The sequence below is a fragment of the Bombus pyrosoma genome, linkage group LG4 (assembly GCF_014825855.1).
Source record: "Bombus pyrosoma isolate SC7728 linkage group LG4, ASM1482585v1, whole genome shotgun sequence".
In the NCBI taxonomy this organism is placed as follows: domain Eukaryota; kingdom Metazoa; phylum Arthropoda; class Insecta; order Hymenoptera; family Apidae; genus Bombus; species Bombus pyrosoma.
Window position 1 is genome coordinate 46459 of NC_057773.1, and position 12768 is coordinate 59226.

The window sequence follows — 12768 nt, forward strand, 5'->3', positions numbered from 1 at the left end:
TTGTGTCGCGGCGGTACATATACTGCTGACAACTGAAAATGGTTGCTGCTAGTTTGTACTGTAACGGTGGTTGCTTGGGTATATTCCTTATTAACTTGGCTGTGTAAGTGGTGTTTTATGTCGTTTCTTATTATCATTGCGGTCCCTCCGTGTGCTTTTCCTGAGGGGTGTTTGGTATCATATATAGTGTAGTACGGTACTTTCATGTAGCTTTTTGTAGTGAAGTGTGTTTCTGAAACAAGTAGTATGTCGATATTGTTGTTATATAGGAATGTTTTAGTTTCTAGGGCCCTTTGTTGTAGGCCGTTTGAGTTCCAGGCTGCTATTTTTAGCGTGTCCGTTTTTATTTTTTGCTTAGCATCTTTGTAAGTAGTTGTAGCATGACTGTGATCTGTTGTGTTTGCTGTCTGAGAACTGCGTTTTGCTCGTTTATCATTTTTGTTAGCATTTCGGTGTTTTTGATGGATTGCTTGAGCAGTTCCTTGATTTCTGTAGCGTCGTTGCTGCTATTGCTCTGATTTTGGTTGTCTATGGGCGCTGATTGGTTGGTTACTTGCGCGTAGCTTCGACACACGCCGGGTTTCTGTTGCAGTAATTTTTTGTGTGTCCAAATTGCTGACACCGTATGCATTGCGGTATGCCTTTTTTATATCTAGGTGGCTCCACTGTTATTATTGTGTTTAGAACATTTTTAATTTCAAAAATTTCTTTGTTATTATTTTTAGGTTCAAGTTCTATTAGAAATAGCGGTAATGGTTGTTTAGTATCGTATCTGGTTATGTTGCTTATTGTTCTTACCTGGTGTCCGATTTTAGCTAATTCCTCGCATGTATTGCTTGTATTTGTCTTTGGGTGTAATCCTCTGATTACTGCTTTGTAACTTTTGTCAGTTTTGAGCTGGTAAGTGTGATACCCGACGTTTTTTTTTTTTTTTTTTAGTGCTTTTGTCACTTTTCTAAAAGTTTCTGGGGTGTTGGTTTGTACTTTTACTTGGTCCTGTTTTAATTGTTTTATACTATAGTTTTCTTTTCCTGCCGTGTTGTTTAGTAGTTCAATGAGGGGGTCTATTATTTAAGCGTCTATGTAAATTGGTGGTGGTTTGGCAATGTGGGTTATTGGTTTTTCTGCTGAGTCTGTTTCTTTCTCTTCTGGCAGTGCGCTGACGGAGTTTCGGAGAGTGATTTCTTGTAGCCATTGTTGTTTTTCTGCTTCTGTAGATCTCCTAAAGTTTGCGTTTGTTGATATTTTTCGTTTTTTATTGGAAGTTACCACCTTCCAACTTTCATCCTGGTGTGATAGTTCGTTGTTGATATTATTCTTCTCGTCATTCTTTTGTATAGTTTCCATTTCTATTTCATTTGCAGCTGAGCAATCCCGATCTTCGTTTATTGTTTGATTTAGGTTTATTAAATCCGTAGTTTTGTTTATGAAGTATGTTTCTCCTTTGTTTGTTATTTTTATTGGTGGTATTTGCTGTTGCATTTTGTATTTTCGACCGTTTGGCGATGGGCGCTGTCGTTAATCATTTGTTTTCCCCACTTGTCGCACTTTCTCTGAAGCACTGTTTCACACGTCCGTTTAGCTCGGCTGCTCGGGCAGAACTGAATCGGATTGAATGACGACAATTGCTTAATTACGGCTATGGTAGAATCTAGATTACAATATTACGGGATTTTCCCAAAGTTTCAAAGGGAAGGCTCCGGTGTTCTTTCATCTCCGACATATATATATTGCGGAATTGAAGGATAAAAATTACATCGTAGAAGTAAAAACCAATATAATGTTTCAAATTCATTTTCATAAAACTGCGAATAAGCGAGTTATAAATAAAATTTCTATCACGTTTTATATACTACATAATTACTTTGTAGATTACACTGATTTTCTCTTGCATATTTCCCATTTTTGTCGATTGCGAATTAATTAACTCATTATACATGATTATTTTCGTTTTTAACTTTTTGATTACCATATCTGCTTACAATTCATCGAGCCCACCCAGTATTTCTGTTAAAAATAGCTATCTCTAAGATAATTATCGTTAAACATTCTGAATCTTTATGGTCGAAGATAAATATATAGCTAATTTGACAAGACTTTAAACACTGTCAAAGTTGAATGAATTGCCCAACCATGGGATATTTTTCGATGTGGTGTAGTTTCAGATTAAATAAATTATCGTAATGATTTGGGCAATCGGACAAAATAACAAAGATGGAATTTAAAAGTTCAAACATGATGCTTAAATTAAAGATAAAATAAAATCTCTTCTTCTTCTGATATTGATCCATATATATTGGTTAGAGGAATTGTACGAAAGGTGAATATCCTTTATAGTCTAGCAACAAGTAAAAGGCTGTCCTTCTAGAGTTGGGGGGATTTAATTCCTCTTGCAGTAGTATATGATATTGTTCCTGATCTAAACTAATGACGGTAATATTAGAAATCGTCAAGTCCTTTGGATCCACAGTCGGTACATATATACTCATCACATGTCGTGTACTGTATAGTACGAAGCACACCATCTTCATTTAAGTGGCTTATACTATATTTCTCATCACGATATACTCAAATGTCATTTTCGTTATTATTTTTTCTACGTTTATTGGTTTATTTCTTTAACTGCTTTCGTTATCGTTATTATCGTTATTATCTGAATCGTTATTATCAAACGATTAAAGACAGCAACACATATGTATTAGAAAGTAGAAAGTAGTTTTTTTAGTAGACGATATTTTACATAATGATTTTGCTTCGTATGACAATGTTCCAAAACACACGAATATGATTTCACAATTAAATACGCAGAGAGAAATGATCATTAACAAGTTTTGAGATATAAAGCAAATAGGTACTATTTATATATTTCTTTATGTAACTTATCTACTCATTACTAAAATACTGCATGCAATACATTTTCAAGAATTGTCGAGTATATTTGGAACGCTTGAAAACACAAGAAACTTAATAATTTATTGCAGTGTACGTGTTTTGTAATAAATTTCTGCTGACACACACTTGGACGTGGTGGAAATAGTCGCCAGTTTTTTTTAATTAGTTACGAAGATAAAGATGATCCGTAAAATTCTATACAGGTTTTTCTAATATTGTAGTCCAAAAAAGAGAAATTCTAAATACATTGGTATTCTGATGACTAGGAACTGCGTATCTTGTTAATAAATTGACTGAAATGTTTTTTGAGCAAACTTTCTGTGTACGTGCAGTGATATAATAGTTTCCGATAAATAAAGTCAAATGAAAATTTACATGAATTGTATCTCCTCCCATCGACTTTTGACTTTCAACAATTAGATACAAGTGATGGCCATCCTGTTATCACAAAGCTGTCATGGTTCCATGTTTGTATGCTGATTGTCCGATAATGAAAATGATAATCTTGGGTTATCGGGTGCTGCCTACTTTTCCGATAATTACAATGGTCAAAGATACAGTTCAAGCAAGTTTGAAGACAAATGTTCGATCGCTGTCAAGTCATTTGCGACTGTCTCGTTCAACATCGGTGAAAGTTTAACGAGGAGCAAGCGTTTTTTTACGTTACACCGTGAATATCAAGAGAAATTAAAAAGATTGTAAGTTATTTTCTGTAATATATCGTATAATAATATTATTATATTATTAGGTTAGTGACGTTAATTACGCAAAGAATAGTAGACAAATAGCATGGGTTGCGAAACATTTTTTTTTCCAAATGATTTGACTTCTCTATGTTTATTTCTTCAAGTCGTGTTGAGATATCAGAATCGTTCTGTAGATAAGAAAACTGCTAAAAACAGTAAGCGATATGATAAGTGGTACGACGAAAAAGAAAAAATTGATCTTTAGAGGAAATATTGTTATATAAATTAATTCGTTTAGATGATAAGATTTCATGTCAATCAATCTATTTAGTTTATTCTTTTCTAATATTTCAGTACGCTGAATAAAATGTTTTGACGATAATTTTGCCATTAGTCAGTGTCAGAATAGTATACCGATTTGCAAATTGTACAAATTAATAATGAATGAATTAGCAAACTATAAATTTAGATTACCCATTAAAAGATAAGGTAACAATATATTTTACTACTTACTACTGTATTTACTACATATCTAACGTGTCTCAACTAAATGAAATCAACTAAATGTCTGTCTCCTATGTGAAGGGATAAATGTAACGGTGGAAAGAATTTTTTCTCAAGGCCATTTTTTCGCGAGATTTTCATATACAAAATTAAAATATGAAAAATGAGTTCTATTGATATTCAATATCTATACATTCAGATTGAATAATATAAAAAAAACATTAACAATAGTAGGTAAGTTTTTAAAATTACAAGGAATCGATTCTCATATAAATATAACGCGCTATTGTTGCTTTCTTTTAAAGTTAGGAAATGTTAGGTTAGGTTATTAGTTAGGCAAAGTTAGGAAATATGTACAGAGAAGAAAAAAGAAACTTTTGAAACACGTCGAAACTTAAGAGGCCAATTAAGTTTTTTTTAAATATTGTAAAATCATACATATTAATGCGTCTTTATGCGTTGGCCGATGTTTTCCGTTGTTCCATGTAGGAAAGTATTAAGTTTTTCACGCCAGAAAATTAGCTCTGGAGATATTCATTATTATTGTTGTTTTACTTCAAAAGCATATCAGTGACAACACATTTTCTTAACGATATTATGGCCTATAACCCGCCGTTATTTAGCCTTACCATAATTTACGAGTAGACTGAGGCATCGATGGGGATCTCGAACAGGGTGCTTGAGTGAATGTTTAGAAAATCGATAGTCGACAACTTGAAATCGCCAAGCTGTGAGGTGAAAGATAGTTGGCTGACGGCAAGCGATCTGCCAACTATCTTGACTTGAGTAAGTGTTTGTTTCTGAATCCAAATTGGTGATCTGATATTAATTTTTCTTCCCCTATTAAGAATCTAAAATGGACACGGTTTTGGGAATTCTGGTTGGTACTAAGCTTTATGTTTGATTCTAGTTGAATTTAATGCTTCTATCTAAAGGGTATTTTCTTTTTAGTCTACGGGCCTGATCCGTCGTGTCAAGTAGCTGGGTGACTAATGGGTTGTGGTAGTTGTTGACTCTTGTGTTATATCTGCTTTTGAACTTGTATATTTCTTCTTTGACTGTGAGTATCTTGAGATCGCGGTGGATTGTTTCGTTGGTGACGTACCAAGGTGCATCTATTAAGGATCTTAGTGTTTTTGATTGGAATTATTGAAGAATTTCTATGTTGGAGTTACTCGCAGTTCCCCATAGTTGGATCCCATAGGTCCAAACAGGTTTTAGTATGGCTTTATATAGCAATATTTTGCTCTGTGTGCTTAAGTTGGAGCGACGACCAATGAGCCAGTAGAATTTTTTGAAGTACTAATCTTTCGACGAGTTTCCTACTGTCTGCCTGAGAGTAGAAATTCTCCAAGGTACTCTCAAATGGGCACACAATTCGACAGTAAGATCACCAATTTGGATTGAGAAACAAACATTGCACGATAGAGGAAATGCATAGGCTCGTCAACGAAATTTTACTAGCAATAGAAAAGAAACAATACTGTACAGCCCTCTTCATGGACATCGAGAAAGCATTTGACAAAGTGAACCAGAAAAGCCTCTTACAAACAATCAAAAAACATTTTCTGGAACAAATTCACCACTTACTCAAATCATACCTAAGCAACAGGACCTTCGTAATAAAAATAAAGGACGTATATTCTGAAGTTAAAGACATCAATGTAAGGAAACGTCTTAGGACCAATATTATACATACTATACATGGCTGACATACCAACAACTACCAACAGCAAAATACTGACATTCGCGGACGACACGGCCGTATTAGCCAGGCACACTACTACAAGAGCATACCACAAAAATAGAAAAATGGCTACAGGGAAAACAAATAAAAGCAAACCCGAGTAAATGCAACCATATTATATTTACATTACGAAAACGGAAACCACCAATATCCAATTGAATGGCACGCACATAATACAAACAAGGCAAGTTAAACCTAGGACTCCACTTAGGCACACAACTTACATGGAAGCAACATACTAAATTAATTATAGACAAAATATGAATAAAAAGAAGACAGATGTACTGGCTATCTAGTCGAAACTCTAAACTCAGCATGGAAAATAAACTAAAAATTTAGAAGACGATAATAAAACCAATTTGGACGTACGGAATACCATTATGGGGGACAGCAGCAATGTATACACACAGTGTCATATAAATAAACTAGACTCGCTACAATCGAAGGTACTCAGAACAATAGTCAACGCCCCATGGTGTGTCAGAAACGAAGATATACGCAAAGACCTAAAAATACCAACGGTCAAAGAAGAAATCGGCAGGTATCCAAAAAAATATAAGGAAAGAACGGCGATAACCGGCGAAACCAGCTGGTTGCTGAAGCGAGCAAAGCTCTCATATAAAGAAGACTAAAGAGAATACACTCCACCAACCTCACTAAAGAAATAAAATAGAATTCAAAGATAGCTGGGAGTAGCTAGCTATATGTTATTTAGCAGTAAAACTAGAAAAATTTACCGAATGTCTAGCTGGACAAATCGTAAAGTACAAATTAAATAAAAAAAAAAAAAAAAAAAATATTCGACAGTATTCTCGAGAGAAACTACCAAAAGAAACTTTCAAATGAACACTTACAATTAGCATAACGCGTGCAAAGGTCAGTGGATAACGAGCTAGAACAACTTTGATGAAGTCGCATTAAGACGACAATAGCGATTAGAGGAGCGGACATTTCAGAGCTCAAAAGCTATTACTACGACCGGATGTTGGTAACTAACTCTTTGACGACCTATTCTAAAGTTTGTTGCGGAATTGTATACATATTGTGTTGTTTCAATGTATAGAATGTTTAAAGCGGTAAAGATATGCTGAAACGTGTAATTAGTGATAGTAATGGGAAATTCAATAGGTACTTCTAAATCCGAATCAAATCTAATACCCAAGGTTCGTTCTAAATATAGAACCTCGATAGAAAATATTCTATCAATTGTTTTATCTACCAAATATTACGCATTCTGTGTAATTTTGCACTTTCTAATTTTCTATAGTTAGATGCATGAAAATCCGCAGTCTATTCATAAGAAATAATAGTTAATTCATTGTATTTGCCAAATATTCGATATTTACAAACTGGTTTCAAATCATGGAACATGAATTTGCAGGTTTAGATAACTATTTTGATATTCGAACGAATGGAGCCATCACAAGTAAGTATATGTAAGTATATTACAAATGTAAACGTATCGCAGAAGAACTGCATGTAGTTAAATCATGAAGTTGTGGATCTTATAAGAAATGTTTTTATAGAACCTATTAATTTTCATTCGGTATCAAACTAAAATAGATTAATTTTAACAATATCGATATTGGATAGTGGATAGGTCTCATTTCTGATTATTAGAATGTGTCACTATCTAAAAATCTTGTGTAATACAATAATAATATCAAAGTAATGAAAATAGTTCTTGAAAGAATATTTACACATAAACATCTTTAGTGTTCAAAATGCATGAACGAGGAATGATATGTTCGATGTTTGACGAAGCATCAAGATTATATCTTGAAATATTTAAGTGGACAAGATTTTTTTTCCAGTTCTTTCATTTTTGAACCATAAGTTACATCAATTTTTTTTAATGGTAGACAATTCGATCAATTAAGATAACGAATGGCAGACAGTCTGACATTAATGCAAATAATGATATTTAAATGTGGATGTATATATAGCAGTAAGTAGAAATGCATATAGTATATAGTAAAATATATTGTTCTTATGTACGTCTTTTAAGATGCACATTAAATTTATAATCTGATAATTCCAATTCTATGAGAAGATAGTAAATATTGCTTGAAAATAATCATTCATCATTAATTTGTACACATTGTTGAAATGAAAATGCTATTACAAATTGACCAAAATGTCCAAATGCTTATGGATGTTCCAAGTACGAAAACAGTAATTTTCACGCCAAATTATAGGGTAACCGGCGGAAAGGATAACTAAACAGTATCGAAGGTCAACACGTAAACGGGCGATTTGTCAATAGTAGAATTGAGAAGAACCTGGTTTATCTGTATGGATTGGGGACAAGGCATTTCGAATAGCCGAATATGTAGTTTCTATAATAATTTTTTTTTAATTTATTTATTTAATACTTCTAGTTTATTTAATACATTCACAATTTGTCCAATTTGGACATTTGGTAGAATCCTATAATAATGGCTCACTATACGTATATATCTAAAGCACTCACTTCAATTCTTCTTATTATATACGTAATATTCTTCTTCAAATATTAAAATCTCTAAATCTCTGAAAGTATTTTGGATAAAAACAGATAATTATATATATATTAGTATATTCGTTATAAGAATATTTGATTGTACATGTATGTATTGGGCCGCCCGGGAAGTTCGTTCCAATTTACATTTCGATTCCGATTTGATATACATTTATGGGACTATATAAGTGCTACTTTGTTTCACAACATTTCTCCATCTTTCACGCAACTTGAATATTCCACCCTTTCACAACCTCTCAGGTTTTTCGGTAAAAAACTTTTCAATATGATCTTTCATGTCGACCAAATTCCTTTTGGAATTTTCCGGGCAACCCAGTACAATTGAAATTACGCTCGATTGTAGTTTGGATAATAAAGGCTCAGCATTAACTCTTGTTCGTATAAATGGTACGAGGCGACCGTAATGCAGGTATATAAATAAGGCTCTTTTGCATTGTATTGTATTGTCCGGAATGCATACCGTACTCAGTAATTTGAGAAAAATAACTTTCGACAAGTCTAAACATTCCTCTTTAAACGTGTCATTCCTACTAAACATGCGTAAAATACATCCACACATAATGTTTATATTCTTGACTCTCTATGTCATTTAAATGAATTTCCTGTAATTTTTATCTATACGTCAGACTATCAATGATTGTATTATGGAATGCAGTATCAGTAAAATACTACATTTTTACATCAAATACGAAATGCATCAAAAACGGTTTGAATTTCTTTTTCCAAAAATTGTGAGCCAACGATTCTATTATCTTTTGTTGATTCTATTATGCGTAATATATCGTTATTTCTATTTATTTTTTACGTGTCTTATTATTTTCTTTTTTTCATTATTGTTATGTTTATATATCGGTGATTTAAAAAATTAGTCGTGTATAGTATTTATGAAAACACATGAAGTAGATATGATTATTTTGGATTGGATTTCTAATATATAGCGTAGTTCCTTTCTAATTGATTTATGTATATATTTATTTCGTTTTAAATAAATAGGAGATATTTTAATATAGAATAAAATTTCTTTGTAATTACATACAATAATTATTTAGGAAACGGTGTAATTTGTGAATTTCAATGACTTTAAGATCTTTTGTGAACAAGTATAAAATCAACATCCGGAGTAGCTTGATTTAGATGTGTATACATATATGTGGTAACCGCTCGAACTCTATTTCGATGATATTTTTAATACAAAAATAATTTTATGTTGAATAAACATTAGGCCATAAAATTAAAGGGTCGCCAAATTTTGATCAAGATGTTGTCGATAATTAAATTGCTGTAATTCCACGAAAAAGAATCATACAACAGACTACCTAGACTCATTTTAATGGGTGAAACCCCTATTTTCATACCCCTGAACTTTTTTAAAGATCTCTTTTTGTCGTAAAACGATGTGAGAAATTTAAGTTGCTTTCTTCCTTTCCAAATTTTACAAATTCAGGGGACTCTACGGAGTTTTACAAATTCTTTCTGAGATTCGTTTTGAAATCGTTTTATAAACGTCTCCCGTTTAAAACGAAATTATAAGAAACTGATGCACTATTTTTTTTGCCGTTTTATCCCACTTTAAATGAAAAATGTGCCGCTAGTATTGGAATAACTCAAGACAGACCATCAAGGAGGTTGCATGGTCGAATCTTGCTTGCATTTACTTACATTTTACATACCGGCTGTGCAGTGTCTGAATGTGTGTATAGTAATACAGTTTTTCTTCTTCTTTTTTTCTCGTAATTGTTATAATAAAATAAACCAAGATATTCAGATATCGACAATTTTTGAGTCAAAACTTGATCCTTTAATTTTGTGGCGTAGTGTAAAATTTCTATTGAAATAGGATTGCTTTCATATGAAAGTAATATATTTTTTCAATATTGAGAAATATTTCTAGTTAAGTTAGTTAGTCAGTTATTCAGTTAGTTAGTTATTTAAGCTAGCTAAAAATATCAGTTTTTATTTCTCTATTACTATCGTTTTTTTCTTTTTCTTGTCCTTTCTTTATTGACGTAATTTGGACCTCCATGAAAAGATTATATTTCTGTATTATAATATATTTATTGTATATTCTTTGTTACGAAAATGTTATTATTATTTTATTTGTAAAATTCTTAGATACTTTAGATACATTTAGATGAAGGAATATATAATTATAATATCAACAAAGATTTAATAGAAACCAAAGAAAATTAAATGGAAGATTCAAAGAATATGTAACTCTGTCAAGTTTTAGAGCAACCAAACAGTTGAATTATTCTACGATATTAATTAAAGTTGTGAAAACGGCCTAACAGTATAGAATATTGCCGGAAAAAAAACTGAAAATACAAGTTTCCGTAATCAAGCAAGTATGTATGATATTAATATAAGCTACAATCATACAGGATTCGAATATAACTAAAAGATAAGTATCCTGACAAAGAACCAAGATGCAAGACTAATACAATAAAAGAATTATATTATATCTAAAGATTCAGTAAAATCTCATATATGTAGCACTAATTTATTAGATCTAACAATGTATCTGTAAATGTAATAAAAAGTTCTATGAAGAAGTCAAATATAACGATAATAGTCGAAAGAAATGTATAAATAAAAAAAAAGCGATCGAGCTCTATACGTCTCGCTATTCAAGCGTACTCATTAGCCATGCAGATATAAAGTGACTTACGAAAGTATGTATTTGAAGATTTGAAGATTTATAAAAATTCTATCAGTAGATTGCGGATTTTTATGCATTTATGGGAAATTTAAAGTCTACATATATATAAACATTTACAAAGTACCCAAAGTGAAACACTTGTTATGATATTTAGAGAATGATATAAATCTTGATGTTTAGATTATATTTCCTTGGTTGTACTTATTTATAATAATTTGAATTCGCATAAATATCCGAGGAATATTAATGAAATTTCAGAAAACTTTGTATGATATATATTTCATATATCCATAAAAGCGTCTCTATAGCAAATGCTGAAATGCTTTCACAAGTCATTATATGAATACACGTTATGAAAGCTTACCTTATTTATCAAAAACTAAAAATGCACTTCGCCACAAAATTATTTATACTAGCATATCAATATTATTATTATTAATTTATTTCATAGAAAAGTTAGACATTATAAAATCTTTAATTTTTTCAGTACTAAGGAGATTGTAAGTACATTATTGAGGCTTACTTAGGGAGTGGTGGGGTTATAGAAAGAGATAATACACTTTTACTTTTATGATTTCATATTGATATAATATGTATATGTAGTTTTTGTAACGTTGTATTTTATATTTTTACTTCTTTTATCTTAATAAATGTGAAAACGAATGAATGAATGAATGAATGAATGATAATGTCTTAAAATACCTAAGAAATATTGTAGAACTAAGGTTTTTACCATAACATTTTATATTTAAGTAAACAAGTGTATGTAAAGGGGCGAAACGTTTGTGACTGTTCACATCAAAGCCCTCCGATTATCTCTCAGAGAATAGAAATAATTTACCGATAGAAATGATTAGCAAAATGACTAAACACGTTTGTACAAACCATTGAACCCATTGAATATACATAGAATGACTCACGAAAGTATTTGGTTATTTAGTATAGGAAACTTTCATGGCTACATTAGTATGTGTGTCATGTAAAATTTTTTAAAATTTCATAATACATATATTCATAAAACTTTTTATAGGATGTGCTTAAATTAGGAATCATAACAATTATAATCCAAATTAAAAAGTACTTGGAAGTTAGTTTCCTTAAAAACAATGTGAAAAATTAGAACGAATGGCATTTTCAAATATAGGAATATAGGAATATTGGAAACGTATTAAAAATGAATTATACCTTACTTTTGAGGTATTAATTATTTCGAGGTATCAGTGATGCTAATAAAAATCAACGACGGCCAAAAATTACCAAAAAAATATTCTGTCATCAAATAGTTAGTGGTAAGCAAATAAACTTTGACTATTTTAATGGTTATTTGTAACCAGAGTATTTAAAAATTATTAATTTGTACCTAGTTATTTAATTTGTTGAGAAGTTTTAAGATTTAGTGATCACTATCTTCCATCTAATAAAAATTTAACCTTTTTTCAGGAACCTTTCCAGTAAGAATTTCAAAAATAACTATTTACACTATTCAATACGGTTCTAATTTCCAAAGCTTCAATAGACGATTCTTGTAGATCTGCGGGCTAAATACGAATCTGTAAACCGTTTTTTCCTAGAACCGCCAGTTTTCGAAAAAATCAATTTTGAAAAAAATTGCAAATTTTCAACTTTGCATATGTTTTGTGCTGTTAGAGTAGCAGTTACCGAGTTGCGGTTAGGACGAAAAAATTCTGTGGATCCTTTTGAACAAAATGATATGTATTGTTAATGCATTATAAACATTTAAATATATTTAAATACTGAT

The 12768-nt window shown here is 31.4% G+C and overlaps 1 protein-coding gene across 1 annotated transcript in view; it reads left to right on the forward strand.

Annotated features, from left to right (window-relative positions):
• Positions 1-3457: 3457 nt before the first annotated feature.
• LOC122566550 (zinc transporter 1) overlaps positions 3458-12768 on the forward strand; it is a 32979-nt gene continuing 23668 nt past the window's right edge. The window contains exon 1 of the mRNA XM_043723978.1: positions 3458-3590. The gene's annotated coding sequence lies outside the window, so the exon portion shown is untranslated. The remainder of the gene's footprint in view (positions 3591-12768) is intronic.